The sequence below is a fragment of the Podarcis pityusensis genome (genome assembly GCF_964106645.2).
Source record: "Podarcis pityusensis genome assembly, chromosome: 8".
Taxonomy (NCBI): domain Eukaryota; kingdom Metazoa; phylum Chordata; class Lepidosauria; order Squamata; family Lacertidae; genus Podarcis; species Podarcis pityusensis.
In genome coordinates this window covers 32,275,363-32,298,912 of record NC_138033.1, presented here as the reverse complement: position 1 = coordinate 32,298,912, position 23,550 = coordinate 32,275,363, and the positions used below count along the sequence as shown (strand labels likewise).

At 46.6% G+C, this 23,550-nt stretch overlaps 1 protein-coding gene across 2 annotated transcripts in view; it reads right to left on the bottom strand.

The window, feature by feature from the left end:
• Positions 1-23,550, bottom strand: part of HPCAL4 (hippocalcin like 4) — a 40,973-nt gene that overhangs the window by 11,375 nt on the left and 6,048 nt on the right. Inside the window, exon 1 of one of the 2 annotated variants that reach the window (XM_081019656.1) lies at positions 6,477-6,691. The exons of the other annotated variant lie outside the window; for it this stretch is intronic. The gene's annotated coding sequence lies outside the window, so the exon portion shown is untranslated. Of the gene's footprint in view, positions 1-6,476; positions 6,692-23,550 lie in introns of those variants that run through there. 2 annotated transcript variants of the gene reach the window in all.

The following is a 23,550-nucleotide window of genomic DNA, read 5'->3' as shown; positions in this document are numbered from 1 at the left end:
TGGAGATTTTACACCTAACCGCTGTACATCCTATCTGAGCCCTCCTCTGAATCCTAAGCCTTAAGCTGTTGGACATTTTCTCTGCAGTCATGAGGGACAGAAACTTAAAAATAAAGAAACAATCAACCAGAATAATAGAATTGCACAGTTGGAAGGGGGCCCAAAGGTCCAACCCCCTGTGTTGCAGAAACCACAGCTAAATAATCACTGACAGATGGTCATTGAACCTCTGTTTTAAAACCCTCTAATGAAGGATGGTCCACCACCTTCCGTGGGTGTCCATTCCACTGTTGAATAGCTCTTACGGTCAGAAAGTCCTTCCTAATGTTTAGTCAGAATCTAATTTCTTGCCATTTGAATCCATTGGTTTGAATCCTACCCTCTGGAGTAGCAGAAAATAGTCTTGCGCCAGATCCCGGGAAAAGTGACCATACCCCATACTCCTGCAATCTGTGTGGGCAGCGCTGGATTTAGGGAAGTGTGAGAGTTTCCCCCACAGGGCACCAAACCGAGGGGGTGCAAAGTGATCAGTATCATCATCAAACCTATATTTATATAGGTACCTACTCTAAATTAGGGGGTGCCAATTTCTGTCCTCGCTCAGGGTGCCCCTGATGTGGGGCTGCCTTTGAATAGGACTCGAAAACCTCAACTGGTCCAAAGTGCAGCGACCAGATTAGTGGATGGTGCTCTATTTAGATCTCAGATAACCCTTGTTTTAATACAGCTGCATCGATTGCCAGTTCAATTCCAGGCCCAATTCAAAGTGTTTGTATTAAAGCCCTCCAAATATCTGAAAGACCGCCTCCTTCCCTACAGACCCCCTTGGGTGTTATGATCAGCAAAGCAGGTAGTTCTGCTGCCCTCGGAAGTTCAGGAATGGCAGCAGCTTGGAATAGGGCCTTCTCTGTGGCAGCCCCTAAGTTGTGGAATGCCCTCCTCACAGGGGTGTATCTGTCTTCACCCTGGCCTTTGACACCTGAAATCTACATTTTTGGGACCCACTCTATTTCTGTGAGTGTTAAGTTGCCCTAAACTGTTTTTAATATTGCATTTTAAATTCTTGCAATCCACCCTATGACCTTAGGGAGAAGTAAGGGTAATAAATTAAAACCACCACCACCTTCATCATACCTAATAAACCAACACCTCAAAGATGGAGAAGGCAGGTCAGTGAGGTTTCAACCCCTTTCTCCTCCCAGAACCCCCAGCAGGAAAAAGGAAGCTCCAATATAGGTGGGTAAGAATCTCAAACTGGGCCAGAGATGGCTTATGAAAATGGGGTTGTATTATGGGAAACCTTAGAGGACAAGAAATGTCCATTGCCCTCAACAAGCTGTAAGTTAATCACAGCAACAAACAGAAGGAAACACTAACCGGGATGTCAGATGATAATTGGATGCAAGGTACAGTTCTCCACCAGTGCCACGAAACCATTAGGTCTGTTAACTACAGTTAAACTAGGTTGACTATGAATTCCTTACATGTACCAGAGTTGCTACATCAGATGCAGAGGTAACTACCAAGAGTGACAACCCTCAATGACAAGGGGGGAGTTGGAGAGTATGCATCAGATCAGAGGAGAGATACAGCTGAATGTGGCCATCCCCAACCTGGTGTCCTCCAGCTGTTTCGGCTACATTTCTCATCTGCCCCAGCCAAACATCTATGGTGCACCAGCTTAGGGGAGGCTGGCTTAGAGAAAGCATTCTGCCCCATCTGCAACAGTAGAACAACACGGATCTGCCTTGCAGAGGTGTTGTAAGTAAGGATGGAAGGATCTGTCAGTTTCCCTTTTCCCGTTTCTCATTTTTCCAATCTTACATGCACTTCTCCTGGTTTATGCAGCAATTTCTTAAATTTCTTCTTTTTTCAAATCCTCATGGAAATTCTTCAGCATTTTAGTGCAAATTTCTCCCAATACATTTTTGCCTACAGTTTTAACTTTTTGCAAGCAATTTCTCCTACTATAATGCATTTTGTATGTTGCTTTCACTGGTATTATATTCATTTGTATACCCATCTCTCCCTAATATATGCATTTTTGTAATCATCGGTTAGTTAGAGAATTGCATTGCAAAATTCAGATATGTGTGAATGTTGAAGGGTGGTTCTGTATTTTGATTCTCATGCTGTTTCGGAAAGTGTGAATTTGATACATTTGGTTTTATAATGAGAGCTGAGGGCTTAGCCACACTTCCTCTTGTCCTGCTGCTTTCCCCCACTCTTTAGTGCTCAATCACAGCAAATAGCAATTTGTGTTTTCTCCGGCTTGACAGTTGCTCTGATTTAGAGCTAAAGAACAAGTTTTCCCTGGGAAAGGAGCAGGACATGGGGCAAACCACTGGAACCTGTGCCTTCTAGGCACCAGACAAGCAGAGGTTTGGATGAGGCCTGAATCGCATTTCTCCCTTATCCGTCACTGTAAGGATTACAAGATAATGCATGGACATCTTAAAGCATTATAAAAAACACCAAAGATTATGCTTTCTGCCTCTTTTGTTTGCTGGGACCCTGTTCTGATAGGAAGAGAAACTTCCTCAACATCCACCCATGGAGGGAAATAATTTATTGAAGTCCTTCCACTCTCCCTGTGCCTGGGAAAAGCCCTTAAAGTAATCTTCCCCGTTTCATAGAATCATAAAATTGTAGAATTGGAAGGGACCCGCATGGGTCCTCTCGTCCAGCCCCCTGAAGTGCAGGAATCTCAGCTAAAGCATCCACGAGAGATGGCCATCCAACCTCTGTTTTTAAACCTCCAAGGAAAGCGAGGCCACCACCTTCTGCGGGAGCCCATTGCGCAGTTGAACAGCTCTTAACTTGTCAGATGTTCTTCCTGATGTTTAGTTGGAATCTCCTTTCTTGTAACTTGAATCCAAGTCCTTGCCTCCAGAGTGAGAGAAAACAAGATTGCACCATTTTCCATGTGGCAGCACTTTAGATATTCGAAGATGGCTCTCATATCTCTTCTCAGTCTCCTCTTATCCAGGCTAGACATATCCAACTCCCTCAACCATACCTCTTAAGGCTTGGTTTGCAGGCCCTTAATCATCTTAGTTGCCCTCCTATGTAGACGTTCCAGCTTGTCAATAGCCTTCTTGAATTATGGTGCCCAGAACTGGACACAGTACTCCAGGTGTGGTCTGATCAAGGCAGAAGAGAGTGGAACTATTACTTCCTTTCATCAGAACACTATATTTCTGTTGATGCAGCCGAAAATAGCGTTAGCTTTTGTTGTTGCTGCATCACTCTTGGCTCATGTTAAGTTTGTGGTCCACTAAGGCACCCAAATCCCTTTCACATGTACTCCTTGGCAAGCCAGGTATCACCACATCTTATAAGATGATTCTTTACTATGGGATAGGAGCCCCTCATTCACCCAAGTTTTATGCAGCATCTATAAGATGTCAATGTCATCAAAATGCCAGCCTGCATCTCTCTCTTTCCCCACCCTATTTAGCCTTTATGAGGGAAATCCATGCCTGAGCTGTATCTCAATAACTTGTTCACAGCACATCCTGCCCACCTCCAAAATCTCCCCCCATCCCTGCTTTGCTTGCTCATTTTTCTAACTGGTCTCAGGCAACTTCCTCAGGAGTGTTGCTAGGTCATTAAAGGACGTGAGACTCAGCCAGTCTATAACACATATTTGCATAACATGCATATGCTAATTTTTTATGTAAGGATGCACATATAAACTGATTTTCAGCTTATATTTAAAGTGGGCGGGGTTAGACAATCCTGGTGCAAAAGGCCCAGGGCTCAGGTCCTTGCCTAACAACGCCCCTACCACTTCCTCTTTAGATTTAAAGCAAAAAATACTTTGCTCCAGCCTGCTATCCTCCCCTTGGAGGTGGATATTGCAAAGTGGTGGGCTTTTATTCTGGAAGCTGCTGTTTGGCCACCTCCCATTTCCCCATCCTATTCCCGGTGGCAGATCTTGGGGTCTTATAATTCAGCGGCACCCTGTGCGATGCCAAAACTCAGCGGTCCACCCTGCCTCTCACCTTCCATTCTACATCATGGTTGCAGCACCCCCTGTGGCGCCCCTGAGGCTCTGCACCCACTGTGACCGAACCAGTCGCACTTTCCTAATCTGCCTCCGCTATTTCCCTATTTGCACAGAAGGGAGTCAACCTAGGGCAGCTGCCCTCCTAAGCATTTTTGTGCAGAGGTCCCACAAAATCAATGAAAGTTTCCTCCAAGCAAACCTGCTGAGGACAAGATTGCCTCTAGGAGAATGGAGACCAACAACCTTTCAGTAGTGAAAGTAGAAAGTCCAAATAGCCCCAGTCATTTGTGCTAATAATAAACATGAGCCACAACCCACTGGAAAGTTCTCCTGCACGGGCTTATTTGAAATGAATGGGAGAAATTGTGAGCTCAGAGGCACACCAAGATTTCTTCCAAGGTTGGAGGACTGAACCCAGAGCTCCAACCCCCCTCCCCACTTCTTCCTTTCACAAAAATGCTTGATCCCTTACGAAACCCCTCACAACTCTGACTCTGGGTTCAATTTTGCAGAGGACTGGTCTTTATTTGATGCCTGCTACTCTGGTCTTAGTTCTGGCTTGTAAATACTCACCTATGGTGAATAAGACAAACCTCTGGGAGACCAGGGCTGCTTCCAAGCAGAGAAGTGTTTTGCGTTCTGAAAGAGAGTTGGCGCTTTCCCTCTCCTCAGGCCATTGGTGTGCCGTAAATGGCTTCAGTCAGCCCTGCGTTGTCTAGTAGGTTTTGCAGACTTGCTTGCAAGGATATCTGAAACTGTATTTTTATGGAGGACAGAGAGGGAATCCTAAAAGCGGAACCGTCTACTGACCTCTCCAGTTGTTCACTTGAATGAGTAAGACAATGTTCGTGAGTGCACAAATCCACTGGCCTCAGCCGATGTGCCAAGGCTTTAGCTCCAAGAGATTATTATGTGCACACTAAGTGTTCCTATTTAAGTGCCCTTGTCTTCTGGTACTTCTCCCAGATAAATCATTAGCCCTTTTAAGGGAAATATCAGGATTCACCTTTTCCCTCCCAACAAATCCTGGCCATATTTCTGCTCTTCAGGATTCAGCCGCCCTCTTTTGGGTCATTAGGTCTCTGTAGGCAGAATGGAGACCTTTTGACTTGAGTGTACATGGGTGTATCAACACATGCACAACAGCCTCAAATACCCAGGCCCTGTCTCCTTTTGAAGGGTTCTTCAAAACACCTATCCAGTATTGCTGAATGTGAATGTGTCGAGCACCCGCTTTTTCACAAGTCCAGGCAGATCCACCCCAAGATTAAATGCTCTATTGCATGTTCTTAGGAAACTGCCAGGGCCACTTTGCTTAGCAGCGCCTGCTTCAGAGGCTGTCACAGGAGAGGTCACTGCAAAGTGAAGGAACACAACCACCTCCAGCAACCTGTGGGGGTTGAATGGTGGGGTGTTCAGGCTCTGCTGTGTGAGAATGGGGGGTGTTGCAAGTACAGGCAAGCATTCCTATTTTTGTCTGTGCAGTGTTGGAAATCAGTGCAGAATGGGCACAAGGATTCCCCCTCAGTCTTTGGAGAGCACAGTCAAACTGCAAAACTGAATTGCCGGTTCCCTCTTCCTGCCCAGAGAGGAGGCCACATCACACACCTCCCCCTTCGCTTCCTTCCTCCCTCTCCCCATCTGCTAGCTCCTAAAGGCAGGAACGTTCTCCCTCTACCACCACCGCCCCCCCTCCACTGCAGTGCCAGCCACTCTGAGATTTTATACGCTCAGACACGGAATCCACAAAGTCTGTTTTCTTTTTGAAAGGGGGTGTTGAAGAGAGAGGGGAAGAGAGATCATTTGGGAAGGGGGGATTGCTACAGGGGCAGCAAGGGGTTTGGATGGAGGGAGTATGCCAGTGGGGCGCACTGTAAGGAGGGTTTCATCTGAGCCAATGTGCAGAACCCATTTTGAATTCCACATGCCAGCCCTAGAACATGCAACGGTAGAAGCATCAGATCATGGGTATCCCTAAGCATGTGCAGAGAGCTTTTCCTCCCAGGCAAGGGAAACCACCCCACTCCTATCTGTTTGGGATTAGGGTGGCAGGACTTCCAATAAAAGTTGATCCCAACCCCCCACCCACCCACTCACTTCTCTGCCAAGGAATTAAGCATATTTTAAAAGCATCTGGTATTTTCCATCAGTTTGGGGTAAGATAGCTTTTCCTGGCATAATTGTGGTGAAACAGGTGAGTGGACATCACTTTGAAGCTGTGTGCTTGCTAGACACCTGGGTGATACCTGCATCCCCCTGAATTAAAGGATAGACAACCAGGAGATGCCCTGACCAGAAAAGAGAGGACAAAACAGATGCCATAACTGCAGCACTGTTGATAGCACAAGGATAGTGGCTTGGGATTGTCTTCCCTGTAAAAGCATCAACACACACACAAACACACAAACCCCATTGCTCTTCCCAAACCCCTGGGACTGCTGGGGTCACCAGGGCTGTTGCTTACCTTGGTGGGTCTGTCTGCCCCAAGGGGATGCCCACCGCAGGTGCGAAGTTTGAAGAGCAGGAGGGAGCACTTAAGCCATCCACTGAAGGAGATGCTGCCTGCTGTTTTGACTGCTCCGCTTGCTGCTGCTGCTGCTGCTTGGCACCTTCTTCCTCCTCCTTCACCTGCTCTGCCTTCTGAATTGCTTCTCCGCCTCCTCTTGTATCAGTATGTGCTCCTCCTAGCAGGGAGAAGGGAGGGGCCCCACTGGCCTGCCTCTCAGCCTCATTGGCTGCAGCGAGTGCCCGTCAATGCACACTGCTCCAGGTGGGGCTCTGCCTTTTGCTCCTGTTCCTCAGCCCAGACCAAAGCTGAAAGGAGAGCTGCCAGGGCACGGTGCCTGCCTGGCATCAGGCAAGTCCCAGCCTGCTTGCCTGAAGGGCTCTCCCGCCCAACCCTTTTGTTTTTGGACAACAAGGGATGCTCATAAGTCACAGTGCTGGAGACAGATGCATAGTGCTTGGAGGAAAGTAATTGCAGCAGACTGCCAGCCCCAGTGCCGAGGCTCAGTTGCTGCCTTCAGGACCCAGAAGCCCTTAGACAGAGTTGGAAAGACATCCTCTAAAAAGCTTCAGCTCTCCCTGATCAGGGTTCGTTCCAGCCCTTCTTTAGCCTGATACTCACATACAGTCACAGTTACATGCTGTGGAAAGGGGCAGAAGGGCAGAGCAAGCTGCTTTATCCCCAGTCAGTCCATTGCTCAATCTAGCTTAGTACTGCCAACACTGACTGGCAGCAGCTCTCTGGGGTTTCAGATAGGGGTCTCTCCCAGATCTGTCTGGGAGATGCCATGGATTGATTGATTCCTGCATGCAAAACATGTGCTCCCCCACTGACCTACAACCACAGGGTGAGCTCCCGTTGTTCGGCCCCAGCTCCTGCCAACCTAGCAATTCGAAAGCATGTCAAAGTGCAAGTAGATAAATAGGTACCACTCTGGTGGGAAGGTAAACAGCATTTCCGTGCACTGGTCTGGTTCACCAGAAGCGGCTTAGTCATGCTGGCCACATGACCCAGAAGCTGTCTGTGGACAAACGCCGGCTCCCTTGACCTATAGAGCGAGATGAGTGCCGCAACCCCAGAGTCATCCACGACTGGACCTAATGGTCAGGGGTACCTTTACCTTTGGCCCTCCAGATGTCGTTGAACTACAACCCACCACCCCTGGCCACTAGCCATGCTTGCCGAGGCTGATGGGAATTGTAGGCCAGCCCCATGTGGAGAGGCAGAAGTTCCCCATGCCTGCTTTAAAGTAAAGTAAAGGCAGTGTCTCTGCACATGCTGAGAGGCACTCTTGACTTCCAGTCTAAGGATGTGTTGGCACTGAAGATATGCAGTGGGGTGACTCCTGACTAAAGTCACATTACATTTATAGCCCACCTTTCTTCAAAGAAGCTCAAAATGGTGTACATACTTCTCCTCTCCTCACAACAACCCTGTGAGGTGGGTTAGGATGAGAGTGAGTGACTGGCCCAAGTGAGTTTCATGGCTGAGTGGGAGTTTGAATCCTGGTCTCCCAGATCTTAGTCCCACACTCTAACCACTGCACCACACTGGCTAGTTAACCTAGCCTTGGAGATGAGCCTTGGAGGTGAGACCCTCCTCCTGCTTGAATCTGGCTGGAATATTTGGGCAAGGAATGGCAACAGAGCAAATAGGAGTTCTGGGTAAAGTAAGCTCTGGACTCTTTTTCCAAAATGGAAGTTGGGATTCCGAGTTCTGCAGCAGAACAGGTGGATGGGAATCCACGAGATAGGGTGTGTGGTTGTGTCAAGACTGAGGGAAATGATGGTATAGGGAAGCAAACGAATTTAATGCCCAGTACAGGATCTCGAGCAACCTTCCCCAATCTACTGCCCAGCCAGTGTAGGAGTTGTAGTCAAAAGGTATATGGAGGGCACCTGGTTTGGGAAGGCTGGGCTCCTGCACACACCTTTGTTTTGTTTCTCCTTTCCCTCCACAATGCCTTTTCACGTGTCAGCATTTGCTCTGTAACTTCCTTGGGGAAGGGCCCTTTGGTTGATGAAATTCTAAAGCAAAAAGTAAATTCAATAAACTACTTTGTTGTTAATAAACAAGCAAAGGCAACAGAAGCAGGTCCTGTAGATACCCCATGACCTGAACGTTATTGGATGGGCAATGTATCTTCCCTTTTGACTCTGAACCTTTAAGGAATCCATGCCAGTTGGATGCTGGTCCTTCCCACCTTTTGAGTGTGAGGAAAATCAACTACCTCTTCCCTTGCCCCACTGTTGTCACAATCAGCAGGAGCCCTCTGAGACCAGGCAGCTTCACTTTCCACTCAGCTCCTGGGCAGGACTGAGGTCTCACCTGCTCCATCACTACACAAGGCTCAGACAGAGGGAAGGAGATACAATTTCTTTTGTGAGAAATCTGTCGTCATGATCTTTAAAAAGAGGGAGAAGCAGATTTCAGAAACAAATGTGAAGCATTTCCATGGCAACTGCCCATGATATGGAAGATTCCCTCCCCTTCCTCCTCAGTGCTTCGCTGCAACAGCCTATCCTGAAGGTTACAGAGACTTCTTTTTTTTTTTTGAGGGGGAGCTTCTTTTATAACCAAAAGGGACCTATTTGTACAGAAGGAGGGGGCCGGGCTACCTCCCCTGGCCCCCCAAAGCCAGCCACTCCTGTTTGAAATGTCACAGAGAAACATTAAAGCAACCGAGACAGTAGAATGGCAAAAAGGCGCATCTCCCTGAGGACAGCCTTAAAGACACCGGGCTAGGGAAGAGCCCATCACTCAGGCATAGAACAGCTGCTTTGCATGAAGAAGGCATCCAGTTTCATCTCTGATATCGCTGATTAAAAGGGTGCAGTCGCAGAGACCCTTCCCTGCCTGAGACCCTAGACGAAGCAGGAAATTTGGGGCACGACAGACTCAGTGTCTGAAGGCTTCATACGTTCACTAAGCACATGCAGAGTTTAGTGGGAAGGACCGTAGCTCAGGGATAGAGCACCTGGTGGCAGCTTGGCATGGGACCAGGAAACCTCTGGAGAGATTGTGCTGGCCCCTGTGGAGAAGCCTCCTTTAGCTTAGGGTCCTCAAGTGTTATTGGACAGCAGCTCCCACCAGCTCCAGCCACCTTAGCCAGCAGTCCAGGATGTTGGGAGTCACAGGAGCCAACTCCTAGGGGTCAAGGTCCATCCAGCTCCCCCCAATAAAGTATTTGAGGAGACTGCTCCCCCCCCCAAGTTAATGGGCATTGCCATTCAAACAGTGTGCATGTGTATTGTCTTGTGGCTGATTATGAAGGGCTTGGCTTACCTGGCCCCCTCTCCCTCCCATATTTTATTGAAGTTGGCACTCCTGATGAATATTGTAGTCCAACAACATCTGGGGACCCAGAGAAGATCAGTGTAGACAATCCTGAGCTGTACTGACCAAGGTTCTTGGTGTATATCAAGTGTAATTAACCCAGCTGCCTGCATTTTTGGACTGCTATGGGGGGGGGGGCTGTCATGATGAACTCTTGCACTTCAAAATTTACCATTACACCATTGTGAGTGTGTGTGCATCCCAGGGCTGGCTGGTCCATTAGCTTCGATGAGACAGTTCCATTGCTTTCCCCTTCAAAAACCTGCTCTGTAACACTGAATAGGAACAAACAGCAATTCAGGTTTTCTATGGATTGCCGTTTGCTCTGATCCAGCGGCAAAGAGTGAGGTTGTGGGGGGAAACAACAATACCCACTTAGACAAGGCACTTTAAAGTGTGGACTGGTGTTACCAACAGGTTCGTGAAAGAGGGGGGAAAGAGAGCTATCAATTAAAAATCCCACAACATTCCCCCCCTTTCCATGATCCTCTGAAGCCTTGAAATATTTATATCCACTTCCTGTGGAGTGCAAACTGGGGGATCAGTGGTGAATTGTCTCTCAATAGAAGAGGACTAATTAAGGGATTATTCATCACTCCTCCCACAACTGCACTGGACAGGAAGGAATAAAATGAGCTGAATCTGCAAAGAGGAATTTTTCTGTTAAAGCCACAATAGCCCTTAGAAGTCTCCATCCCATGTTGTTTTTCCACACTTGGTACTGCAATTGTGTTTTGCTACAAACAATCACAAACAATCAGGGTGTCATGAAGGGCGTTGCAAAGGGGGTGCAGTCAGGCCCGGGTGTCATGCCTGGCCGGCAGATCACAATTTGAGCAATCGTCGTTGTGAAAATCCGCCCGCTGATTGCGCAAATACGTCTGACGATTAGCCTGGCACTCCTGACAGGTGTTATTTGCACACACACCCCGGGTGGTGGTGGTTGCATCCCCGATGGGCGCTTTTATGCGATTGGTGGTTGATTTATTGCGATTGCCAGGTGCGTTGGCACCCCCGGCGGGCTAACCCTCTCTAAAAAAAGGTCAACACCTCAGGACAACGTTCCCAAAAATTGCAATGTGGGGTGACGACAAAAAAAAATCGCACTGGGTACCACCTGACCTTGCTACGCCCCTGGTGTCATGGACTGGTTGGACGCAGAGGAATGGTGGAAGGAAGCAGCTGGAGAACCACCAAGGGATGAAGGCTCAGAGCCCAGGAGTGGTGGTAGGAAAATGATGAATAGTAAGAGGGAAAAGAGAAGCAAAGATTGGAAGGAGGAAGCTGAAGAGGTAACAGGGCTTAGTGAGCTGGGAGAGTCTGTGGCAGAGAGCAGTCAAGAAGCAGAAGCAGAAGCTGAAGCAGGAGAGTGGAATGAGAGAGGCCAAGAGGCAGAGATCAGCTGGGCTGGTGGAGTCATGAGGGTCTCCCCCCTTGTCTCCCAGAACCAGAAGAGGCATGAAAAGGGCAGAGGAGAGGTTGGCTGCCTGCAATTGCTTGGAAAAGGTCTTGGCAACTGATTTCATGAAGGAAGACCACTGGGAATGAGCTGCTCTGCTCATTAGGCCTGACACTCAGCCAAGTCTGTGTAGGTCATGTTTGTTAACTCCATCTTTGAAGTGTATGATCACTGATTGGCACACTCCTGTGACACCCAGTTTGGTTTGCCCTCTTAGGATGTCTTCAGGGTTACTGCTATTGTTATAATTAACTCAGTATATTTATTAGTTCTGTTTTATTTTGGTGGATATAAATTAATTCATGTGCAATATAAAAGTGATGACTGCTTTTAAGTAATTCCTGTGTGTTTAGTATAGTTTTGTTATGTTATTTTCCTGTTTTTTAAAACTTGTGTGACCCATTCCAGCTTGCTTTAAAAATGTGGAAGATAGATTTTTAAAAACAACTCATTACATTTTGCCTCACCCATGTTTCATTGTCTGTATCTTAAGCATTTCATGCCTTCTTAAATATTTGTTATCTGCCCTGAATGTTTCCTAAAACAGAAATGAAGGGGGGGAGGGGAAGCTGCCTTACACAGAGTCAGGCCATTGGTCCACCTCCCTAAGTACTGTCCTGGCTGGCTTCCCTGGTTTTCAGGCAAGGGTCCTGACTTGGAGATGCCAAAGACTGAACATTCAGCCCTTCTACAAGAAAAGTAAATAATCTACTGCATTAGATGCTTAAATCCTAAGACACTCGATTTGCCATGACACTGGATCAATACTGAATTGAAAAGTAGAAGTAGCTGTGTGAGCCCATAAGAAAATGTCAAAATGTGACTTTTATTAGGCCACAAAAGGGTATGCCAGCTTTTGAGCTCTCCAGAACTCTTCACCAGATTATATGGTAAATGGGAGGCAGGGGAGAGAGAGAGATTGGCTAGTTATGAAGCCGGAGAGTCTGCATTGGATACAATGCACTAATCTGTTACCTGATTACAGTTCTAGACGAGTTCTCAAATACATTTTGAAGCTAGGTAGTTTTCATCCTGCTCTAGACATTCTGCAGTTGCTGGCTGGCCTTCGACAGCGGCAGGAGGCAGTCCTGCCTCTTATTTTTCCAAAATACCCCTCTCTTTTCAAAACAGAACCTCCAAGCTAGAGCCATATTTGAAAGGATGTCATGACCAAGGCGAGACCAGCAGAGGGTGCAGGAGGACATACTGTAGTTATGAGTTTTTTAAATGCTCATTTCTACGGGATGAAGCAAAAAGTGGTGGGATTCTGATCCATCTATTTTCAAGCATCCAGAAGTCAGAGGGCACTTGCCCTCCATGAATTTGCCTAATCCAAGCCATTCAAGTTGGTGGCCATCACTATCTCATTTTTTTTTAGTAGTAGCAGGCATCTAACAAATGTAATCAATAAACAATCTAATTTAGAGTACAGTGATAACCTCTACACAGGGCTGTTCGGAAACTTCAGCAGGTTCAGAATGTTGTAGCCAGGCAAATTATAAGGAACATATGACACTCTGCATTAAAACAATGGCATCACTGGTGACCCATCTGTTTTCCAGGCACAATTCAAGGTGCTAGTCATGACCTACAAAATCCTACAGTGGAAAACAAGTGTGGTGTTGTGATTAGTTTTGGGCTAGGACCTGGGAGACCAGGGTTCAAATCTCCACTCAGCGAAGAAGCTGAATTTAGAGCCATCCAGTTCAGCACAGTATAGACCTGTTAATCAAAATTGGGGAAAGTCACATCAAACTGGGTGATTAAATATTCATGTGTGTCCATGTTGGCACAGCTTGGACTCACAATGCCAGATTGGGCAAAGTCATGCCAAAGCCATGCATCAGTCTGCGGTCCTGATTCAAAATGGAGCCCAGCACCAAACACAGGGGAAATTGTCTCCCCCTCAGGAACCCTCGTTTTAAGTTGAGCCCTGATACCTTCAAATGTATCCATACTGGCACAGGTTGGAACCGTCACAGAAGATTGGGCAACAATATTTTCAGTACTGTGTGAATTGCTGTACCTCGGGTTACAGACACTTCAGGTTACAGACTCCGCTAACCAAGAAATAGTACCTCGGGTTAAGAACTTTGCTTCAGGATGAGAACAGAAATCACGCAGCAGCGGGAGGCCCCATTAGCTAAAGTGGTACCTCAGGTTAAGAACAGTTTCAGGTTAAGAACGGACCTCTGGAACGAATTAAGTTCTTAACCCGAGGTACCACTGTACATTGGTCTGGACCCTCATGCCAAATTTGGTGATGTCCCAGCAAATGTGGTAACAATGTCTTCAGAGCCATCTAAATTGGTGCAGTTTGGCCCATCACACCGAAAATCAGGTGATAACACGCCAAAGTCATATTTCAGTCCACCATCTTGATTCAAATGGTGCCTGGCATACCAGTCTACAAAGACCACTGCCCCCACCCCAAGAACCCTTGTGCCGAGTTTGGTGATATCTCCAAATGGACCAACAACTTTCCAAAATTTATAGTAGATACACACACATGGGATGCTTCAAAGAATGGCAAAAATATATTTCTAGATTTATCTGGCAAGGGAAGAAACCAAGAATAAAATATAAATTACTATCAGATACGAGAGAAAGAAGAGGTTTCGCCCTGCCGGATTTGAGATTATACTATGAGGCATCTTGCATTTGTTGGATCCGGGACTGGATAATTCTGTAAAATGGAGATGTGTTAGATCTAGAAGGACACCATAATAGATTTGGATGGCATGCATATTTATGGTATGACAAAGTGAAAGTACACAAAGGCTTTCAGAATCATATAATAAGAAAATCAATTTTTAAAGAATGGGAGAAGTATAAAGATTTACTAGAACAAAAAACACCCTGGTGGCTTTCCCTGTTAGAAGCACTATCTGTGAAGAAAGTAAATATGAGGACAAATTGGCCAAGTAAAACTAAAAGATTTTGAAGAGGTGAGAGAACAGGTAACAGATTGGTTACAATATCATCAATTAAATTACTTTTCAAAAACAGATAAAAAGAAAGGTTTTAGTTATGAATTATCAAGATTTCAGAAAGAGATTTTGGAAAATTAAACTACTGTCTAAAATGTACAATTTGCTCCTGGAATGGGATACGAAAGATGAATAGGTAAAATCTGTGATGATAAAATGGGCGAAAGATGTAGGACATACTTCGTAATATACAAATGGCGGATTGGGAGAGGCTATGGAAAACTGATCTGAAATTTATGGCTTGCTCTTAACTGAAAGAAAACTGCATGAAAATGATGTATCAGTGGTACTTAACCCGAGTAAAACTAGCAAAAATGTATAGAACAAGTAATAATATATGCTGGAAATGTAAAGAAAAAGAGGTTACCTTTTATCATATGAGGTGTAACTGTAATGTACAGTGGTACCTCAGGTTACATACACTTCAGGTTACATACGCTTCAGGTTACAGACTCCACTAACCCAGAAATAGTGCTTCAGGTTAAGAACTTTGCTTCAGGTTGAGAACAGAAATCGTGCTCCGGCGGCGCGGCGGCAGCGGGAGGCCCCATTAGCTAAAGTGGTGCTTCAGGTTAAGAACAGTTTCAAGTTAAATACGGACCTCCGGAACGAATTAAGTACTTAACCCGAGGTACCACTGTAATCAAAAAATTATGGGAAATGATATATAATGAAATGAAAAATAAATGTTTAAATTAACCTTTGTTAAAAAACCAGTAGCTTTTTTACCAGGAATTATAGGTACCGAGATTCCAAAAGAACAGAACAAATTATTTATGTATACAGTGGTACCTCGAGTTACAAAGGCCTCAGGTTACAAATGCTTCAGGTTACAAACTCCACTAACCTGGAAGAGTTACCTCGAGTTGAGAACTTTGCCGCAGGATGAGAACAGAAATCGTGTGCCGGCGGAGCAGTGGCAGCAAGAGGCCCCATTAGCAAAAGCACTCCTCTAGTTAAGAAGAGTTTCAGGTTAAGAACAGACCTCCGGAAGGAATTAAGTTCGTAACTAGAGGTACCACTGTACTATAACGGCTGCCCAGATACTGCCCAGAGAAGGAAGGAAGAGACAACCCAGACAAAAGAAAAATGGCAGACCAAGTTGATGGACTACGTCAAAATGGCAAAATTAACTGGGAAGCTTAGGAACCAAGAAGACAAGAAATTTATAAAAGAATGGGAAATGTTTATAATAGATATACAAAATTATTATAAAGAAGTTAAAACATTAGCAGGATTTTCAATACACTTGTAATGTAATAGAAACTATAGATAACTTAGGAAGATGAAAATTTTGGAGAGTACTGATATGCAGATGAAAACAGAATTAAGAGGACCCACAGATGGGATGGGGGAAGTCAGGAGATTCAGAGTAATCTCAATACGTGAATGTCTAAGATATTTGGATGTAACTTTGCCACCTTTCTTCTTTGTTTTTTTCTCTTTCTCTCTCTTTTTTTGAAAATCAAATTAAAAAAATTATAATAAAAAAGATACACACACAAGGGAAAGACTGCATACAGGTTTGCCAGGAGAGGCTTGTCTTTTTTTGCCCCACCGATATCTGAAGCACATCCAGTGGAACTTAAGGGAGGGTCTTCTTGGTGGCTGCTCCCAGGCTCTGGAACGCCTTGCCAAGGGAACCTGGTTAGTCCCATTTCCGATGGCCTTTTGCTAGTAACCAAATGATTTTTTTATTTAGACCAGCCTTTGGCCCATAAGCTGACTTGGAAATATTTTGCATTTTGTTTAAGGATGGGAGAGGAATTTGGTTTCGCTTGCATGTTAATGCAAACCTATCTAATTCATACTTCCTGAAACAAAATGTGAATGGAAACACGGCTATCCTTTGAAATTCACACTTCTCTGAATTTTGTGGTGCACTTCTCCAACCAAAACAGGAGTACAAAAATGTGTGAACTGGAGGGAAATGTGCATAAAAATGCATATATTAGTGAAAATAATATACAGAAATGCATTATATTACCGGAAATAATTTGCAAAAATGCAAACATCAGGCAAAATTACATTAAAATGTATCTGTTAGGAGACACAGGGATGCGGGTGGCACTGTGGGTTAAACCACAGAGCCCAGGACTTGCTGATCAGAAGGTGGTTGGTTCGAATCCCCATGATGGGGTGAGCTCCCGTTGCTCGGTCCCTGCTCCAGCCAACCTAGGAGTTCGAAAGCACATCAAAGTGCAAGTAGATAAATAGGTACCGCTCTGGCAGGAAGGTAAACGGCATTTCCGTGCGCTGCTCTGGTTCACCAGAAGCAGCTTAGTCATGCTGGCCACATGATCCGGAAGCTGTTCGCCGGCTCCCTCAGCCAATAAAGCGAGATGAGCGCCACAACCCCAGAGTCGGCCATGACTAATTTACCTTTACCTATTAGATTAGGAGACACAGGCACTAAAACATTGGTGAATGGTTAGGTCTTTTACTTATTTATTTAAAGCAAATTTATGTGGGAAATGGGGAGAACTGAAAACGGGGGGAGGATGAGAAGCAGAAGATGACAGATTTATCCACCCCCAACTTGGTTTGAAACGGTTACTTTCATTGATGCTTAACCTGCCTTGTTTTTATTTTATTAATTTTGCATTTGATTGCTGTTTAATTATTAGATTGTATTGAGTTTGTATTGTTGTTTTAGCCAACTTGTGCAACACATGGTGGGAAAAGGGGGTGCAAATTGAACAAATAAAAAAAAAAAACAAGAACTGGGATGTGTCAAACAGGGTGCTAATGTGTTGTGTCTCTTCAAGCATCAGGCCCTGGGAGAAGAAGGCCTCCTCTGGAGGGCAGCTTGATTTGGGCATCCCTCCTGATTGGCTCAAGGGAGGGGAGGGTTTTATTGTCTGGTCTGAGCATCTGTCCTGGGGCAGTTACACAACAATGTCCTGCACTGGTCCTCATTTGCTTGTTTACACACCTTCCCATTGATCATTCCTTCACCCTGCCTCTTTTTTGCAGCAAAAGGTCTGTTGTTGCTTTTTTAAAAGTGGAATGTTGCACCAGAGCTACAGAACTGCCCTGAAACCTCTGGGTATAGGGTGGTATATAAATTCAATAAATAATAATAATAATAACCCTTTAATCTACTTTAACTGAGCATTATCCGCTTGGATCCCTCCTGCAAAATACTGGAGGCACCCCAAGTGTGGGGGGACAGAACCAGCCCCAACACAACCATATCCTTTTTCCCATGGTCGGTTGCCAACGTTTTTACCGGCCCTGCTCCTCTGCCTCCAATAGTAGCCTGAGCCGCAGAAAATAAACAAGTGTTGTCTTTTGCTGCTACTTCTCCCCATGCCAGGAACAGTTCCTCTTGCTAAATGTTTATCCACCAAGTGGCTGTTAAAGACTTGAAAGCAGGGAGAGGAACAAGCCCCCTCCCACCTGCATTCCTTCCCGGGAATTATTCCAAAGATATTGGGGAGGGGGGACAATCACTGGAGAGAGCGTCACAATGGAACCAGCCCCTAGTGTCTCTTAGCACTCCTTCTCCCCCTCCTCCTCTCCTTTGGAGTATGGCAAGTAGCAAGAGGTATCCTGGAGCCAGAAGTCAGAAGGGAATCTTGTACAGATAACCTCCAGGGTCAAGCTGCAGAGCTGAGAGAGGACCCTCCAGGAGGAAGGGAAGGGTGTCGGTGGGGGTGGGAGAGAGGAGACCATGCCACGATCTGACCTGGTTTTTCCTAGAAGCCTCTTTCCTGATAGGTTGCAGCATCAGTTGCACACGGATGAATCTTTTTTTGCAGGGCTCTGCTAAGCACAGCTATGACCATATATGGGATAGTTGAGGATTGGCTCACAGCAGCAGCAACAGCGGCGGCGGCATCTGAGGTAGAGAGAGGAGGGGGTCCCCGGTGGGCAGTTTTCTGTGTCACTGTGCAGCTTCCTTTATACGCACAGTCAGCTCCTTCCAAGCAGAAGGCAATGCCTTCCCCTTAGTAGTATTGTATCCCCAAGGGGGGCAGGGCAGGGCCCCCTTGGATTGCTTCTTGCTGCGTGCGCTCGTGGAGAAAAGCTGCCTCAGAAAACTTCTGTCCGTTTCCGAGTACAGGGAACTGAGAGAATCAGAAAGGGTACGGAACAAGACCCAGCAAAAATAGCAAGCAGGGGCTAGCATTTAGAGGGTGCTTCTAGAGTGCTTAAAACACTTTACATACTTAACCACAGTTGCAGGGGGTTGGACTAGTTGACTCATGGGATCTTCCCAACAGTTCTAACAAGCCTTCAGAGGTAAAGGTAAAGGGACCCCTGACCATTAGGTCCAGTCGTGGCCGACTCTGGGGTTGCGGCGCTCATCTTGCTCTATAGGCCGAGGGAGCCGGCGTACAGCTTCCGGGTCATGTGGCCAGCATGACTAAGCTGCTTCTGGCGAACCAGAGTAGCGCACGGAAATGCCGTTTACCTTCCCACTGGAGCGCTACCTATTTATCTACTTGCACTTTGACGTGCTTTCGAACTGCTAGGTTGGCAGGAGCAGGGACCAAGCAATGGGAGCTCACCCCGTCGTGGGGTTTTGAACCGCCAACCTTCTGATCGTCAAGTCCTAGGCTCTGTGGTTTAACCCACAGCGCCACCCGCGTCCCAACAAGCCTTCAAAACAGGCTTATATCCTTATCTTAAGAGGCTGAATATGGGAGGCGTTAGCCTACCTATGGCCACCTTGTGGGTTTGTGGGTGGGAGGGTGAGATTTGATTGGGAAGCCTTCCTAATTCACCAGCCGCAAGGCAATCAACAGCTACTAGCCGTAATGTCTCTGTTCTACCTCCACTGTAGAGGCATTATGCTTCTGAATATTAGTTGCTGAGAACAGCAGTGGGCAGGGTCCAGCTTGCGGGCTTCCCACAGGCATTGAGTGGGTTGCTGCAAAAATAGGCTGCCCGACTGGGTGGGCCATAGGCCTGGTGCTGCTACAGGCTCATCTTATGTCCTTATAGTAATGCTCATGTACTAGCGGTCTTTCCAGTTCACTGCAAATATCACAACACATTAATGGAGAGTGGTTAACCTGGAGAGAAGCTTTCATAGCCCATAGCATGCAGTTCATCCTCCTAGAAACTGAAATTGCTCCACCTCCGTAGTATCACATTCCACATGGCTCCTAGTCTGAGATATACAGCTGAAAGTAAGGGGGCACCCGCAGTGTGGGCATCAGGAAAAGGGAGTGTGCTAGGCAGGCAAGGCAGAACTTGGTGGTCTCCCAAAGTCACCGCTTTCTGCCTTGTGGACAGGGAGCAGGCTCAGGCAGGTGAAAGCCCAGCGGCATTCATCCTTTGGAGGCTGAAAACAGGGAGGAATAACACATTTGTTCACTGAAGTGAGACAGGACCAGGAAGCCTCTCTCAACCTGGTGCCCTCCAGATGTTTTGGATTGGGATTCCCATCTGCCACAGTCATCATCAGCCCCAACATCATTCAGCCTGTGGGGTGATGGGAGCTGTAGCCCAAAGCATCTCAAAGGCACCGGGTTGAGGAAGGCTGGCTTAGGACCACATTGCCCATCATGTTGGCCTCCATCTCCTTCAATGTCCTCTGCACAGGAGCATAATCTCTTATGCCTTATCCCCTCTTGAAAATCCTGACACTGAACACCCTCCCAATTTTTTGTTTGTTTGTTTCACTGCTGAGATGCATGCTGAGCTTAGGATGTCCCTAGAAATGCAGCCCTTTGCACCTCACATCGATAATTACAGCACAGGCAACAATTTGCATTTTGTCTTTAAACACTCCAGTGGGACCAAGCAGTGATGAATTTCAGGGTGGAGAGAGAAAAGAAGATGTCTGCCCATGATTGGCTGTCTCCATGGAGATACAGGACTGACCGAGCCACCAGTAGAGATGCTGAGCAAGGCACTGAGGACGGCCAGTCACACCCTGCCTGCCTGCTTGCCTGGTGCCTTTCCAAGGGGGCAGATGCATTTTGCCAAGATGCATCAGGGCATCCAAGCAAGGGGGTCTGTGACTGGTGTGGCAAAGGGGAAAGTTGCCTTTCTCAGTTCAGGTGGGTTGGATGCTGCAGCCTGCAAGAAAGTGTGTGGGAAGCATCCTGAGGACAGGTGTGCTCTGACTATGGACAGAAGAAATACAAGTAGCAGTTTGAGGGCAACAGTATCTGGATTTAAACAGTGCATGCCAGAGAGGTGCCAGAGGGTATCAATGAGTGCTTCCTGACGGCCACTATTTTACAAGAGGAATTCAAGCATATATCAGATTTAGGTTTGCACAATTAAAGAGGATCGAAGCATTTCATTCATTCACTCATTCATTCATTCATTCATTCATTCATTTCATAAAGTTTATACACCGCCTGATGGTAAAAAAAACCTTCAGAGCAGTTTACAAAAAGATAAAATAATAATGGCAAGAAAAATTCACAACCCTACGTTAAAGCATGCAAAAGTTAAAATACTAAAGCAGATTACAAATTACTTCAACTTCCTAAGCATCTGAGTTGTCTAAACAAGAGTTTTTAGCAGGCACCAAAAAGAGTACAGCCTGCTAATCTCAGTAGGCCGGGAGTTCCAGTTTAAAATAGACAATAGGCAGCAAATCCCAAAAAACACCACACACAACCCAGACCTTTTGCGGTGAGGAATGTGACAGGAAAATGCACTGAAACATGTGGCATGAACAAATGCTCACCAAAGGTCAGACATAGCCTAACCTCTGTGTAAGCTTTGCGCAGGCAGATCAGGATGGATGCTCTGTAAATAGTTACCTGGAGAAGCCTGATGCTTGTGGCCATGCTGCAAAGGAAGGATGCTCTCAGACTGGAGGGCTCACAGTGGCTCCCACCACCCACAGCAAGGATCCTGAGAGGATCCTGGTGGAGCACCCGCAGAGAGGTTGCAGTAGTACATCTCCTAGGAGTGGCAGAGTGGACTGGGTCACTGTACCTGGGGAAAGGTAGTTTCCTTTCTCCCCAGGGTTTTCTGTGGATGGCCATTTGCCCCAATTCAGTGGTAAAATGTGGGTTTTCCTGGGAGAAGCACCAGGACAACAACAATAAACAATAAAACATGGAGCTTTAAAGTGCGGACCTGTGTCGAGAAACCACTACACAAAAGGACGTCTGGATGAGCCCCAAGTGATGTGGAGAAAGCCCACTTCACTTTTGCAGTTGTGCCACAAGCTCTGGGACTCGGCCCTGTTTGCAAATAAGGTCCCCAAAAGGGTCCTTCACTACACCCTACTCTGCATCAATCACCATTCAATATTTTTCAGATAGAATCCAGACCAAGGGCCAGGTAGTCTGATATGCCCAGCTGCAGAGTTTGCTATATATGTACCTACTAGCCACAGTGTCTGGATTCTACCTTCACTGTCAGAGGTAGCACGTCTCTCTGAATACCAGTTGCTGGGAATCACAGGAGGGCAGAGTGCTGCCGCCATCAAGTCCTGCTTGTGGGTTTCCCACAGGTATCTGGTTGGCCACTGTGAGAACAGGATGCTGGACTAGATGGGTCTTTTGTCTGATCTGACAGGGCTCTTCTTACATTCTGATATCTAACCAAATAATTAAAATCAGCACTGGAGCTTCAGCAAGGGAATTCAAGTCCTAGATATCTGCTTTCTCGGCCTGCCAGAGGTATGCCCTCTTGCCTCTTCCTCAGAATCTGCAATCTTGGATCCACTCCACTGGCCCTACATCCTACAGTCAGACCCTTTAAGGCTTAGGCCATGCTTCTTTCCGTCCTACCCAGAGAAATGAATTATTCCTCGCTGTGGGGCAACTCCTGCATTCTGCATCGCCAGCTACGTTCAAAGGCGGAGAGAGTAGTAGTGGCTGCTTGTCAGTGCTGATCAGCATCACCTGGGTTGCCACTTGCCTAAGATGAGAGATCTGGTTCAGGAGGCTAATGCATTCATGTCAGACCCGGAGAAGCAGAAACAGCCCCCTCCCCACCACGTTCCCTCCTCGACCATCATGCTTTGGGAATGGGGCCAAGACGCTTCCCTTTCCCTCTCTGGGCGACAGCAGGCAGCTTTTGTGCCCCAGATTTCCGTGCCCCCCCCCCTCCTCGTGGCATTTGCAACCCAAATGGATGAGCCAGCAAAACTCCAGCCTCTGCAGATCACCCGGCCTCCTCCTCCTGCTGCCTTCATTCCAAGCGGATGCCCACCACGAGCTGAGCATCCCTAACCGCCTTCAAAGACAGCTGTTGTCATCATCACCAGGGTGTGTCCAGAGGGCTGTTGCTCTAGACTGCACAGCTGGGAGCCTGGCGGGAGGGAATGCATGCAAGCAATTTAGAAATAGGAGGAAAATGTGGGAGAAGAAAGTAATCTTCTTTCCTCACTTGCATTAAACCAGACCTCAGGATCACCCACTGACACTTAACCACCACCAGGTTCACTGGGCCGGACCTACCATTAAGCAGAGTAATACAGCTGCCTCAGGCAGCAGATGCTGCAGGGCAGCAGTGCCAGGGGGATGCTGAGGTGTGCCTTGCCTACACTACCTTAAATTAACCTTCTTTTCACCCACCTCCTGCTGTGGTGGATGCTGTCCCATCAACAGTGTTGAAATAAGAGCTAACTGGCAATCCAGTCGGTTTCTGTACCTAGATGGGGAGGGAGCATAATTTTGTCTTTTGCTTCAGGCAGCAAAAAGTTTGTGACTGGCTCTGAAGGTTATAGTCAGGAAACAGAAAATAGGGAATTTGCTGCCATAGAATGAAGGAATGTTAACAAAGACGTCTTGCAACAGCCTTTACCTAACTTCCAGGTGCTTTGGAGTACAGCTCTCATCAGTCCCAGTCGGCGTGGCTTATGGGAGTTGCAGTCCAGAACACCTGGAAGGCACCAGGTTGTGCATGGCAATTTGCAGCCTCTGCCACTACAGATGAGACAAGGTCAAGGACCTTTGACATTGTCTGTTCAATTGTTCAGTGACACAAGGGAGTGGGGGCGGGGGGAGGAATCACCTGGATCTGTTTAAAAATTGTGCCAACAATAATTTTTCTTTTTTACAAGGAATTCAGAGCTCGTGAATTCCCAATGGTGCTACCCATGGCAGGTGGCAGTGGCATGTGAAGACACTTCTGGACAAGTTTTAATATGTTTAATAGTTACTTTCTGAAGATGTGAATATGTTGGAATTCTTAATCCAGGCCCATCATTGGCTGAGATGGATCTCATAATTATTCCTTTTGTTGGGTCACCTACAAGGTTTTAATTAAGTTGCTTTTTATTGACTTGTGCTCGATTTTGCTTCATTTCTCACCTCAT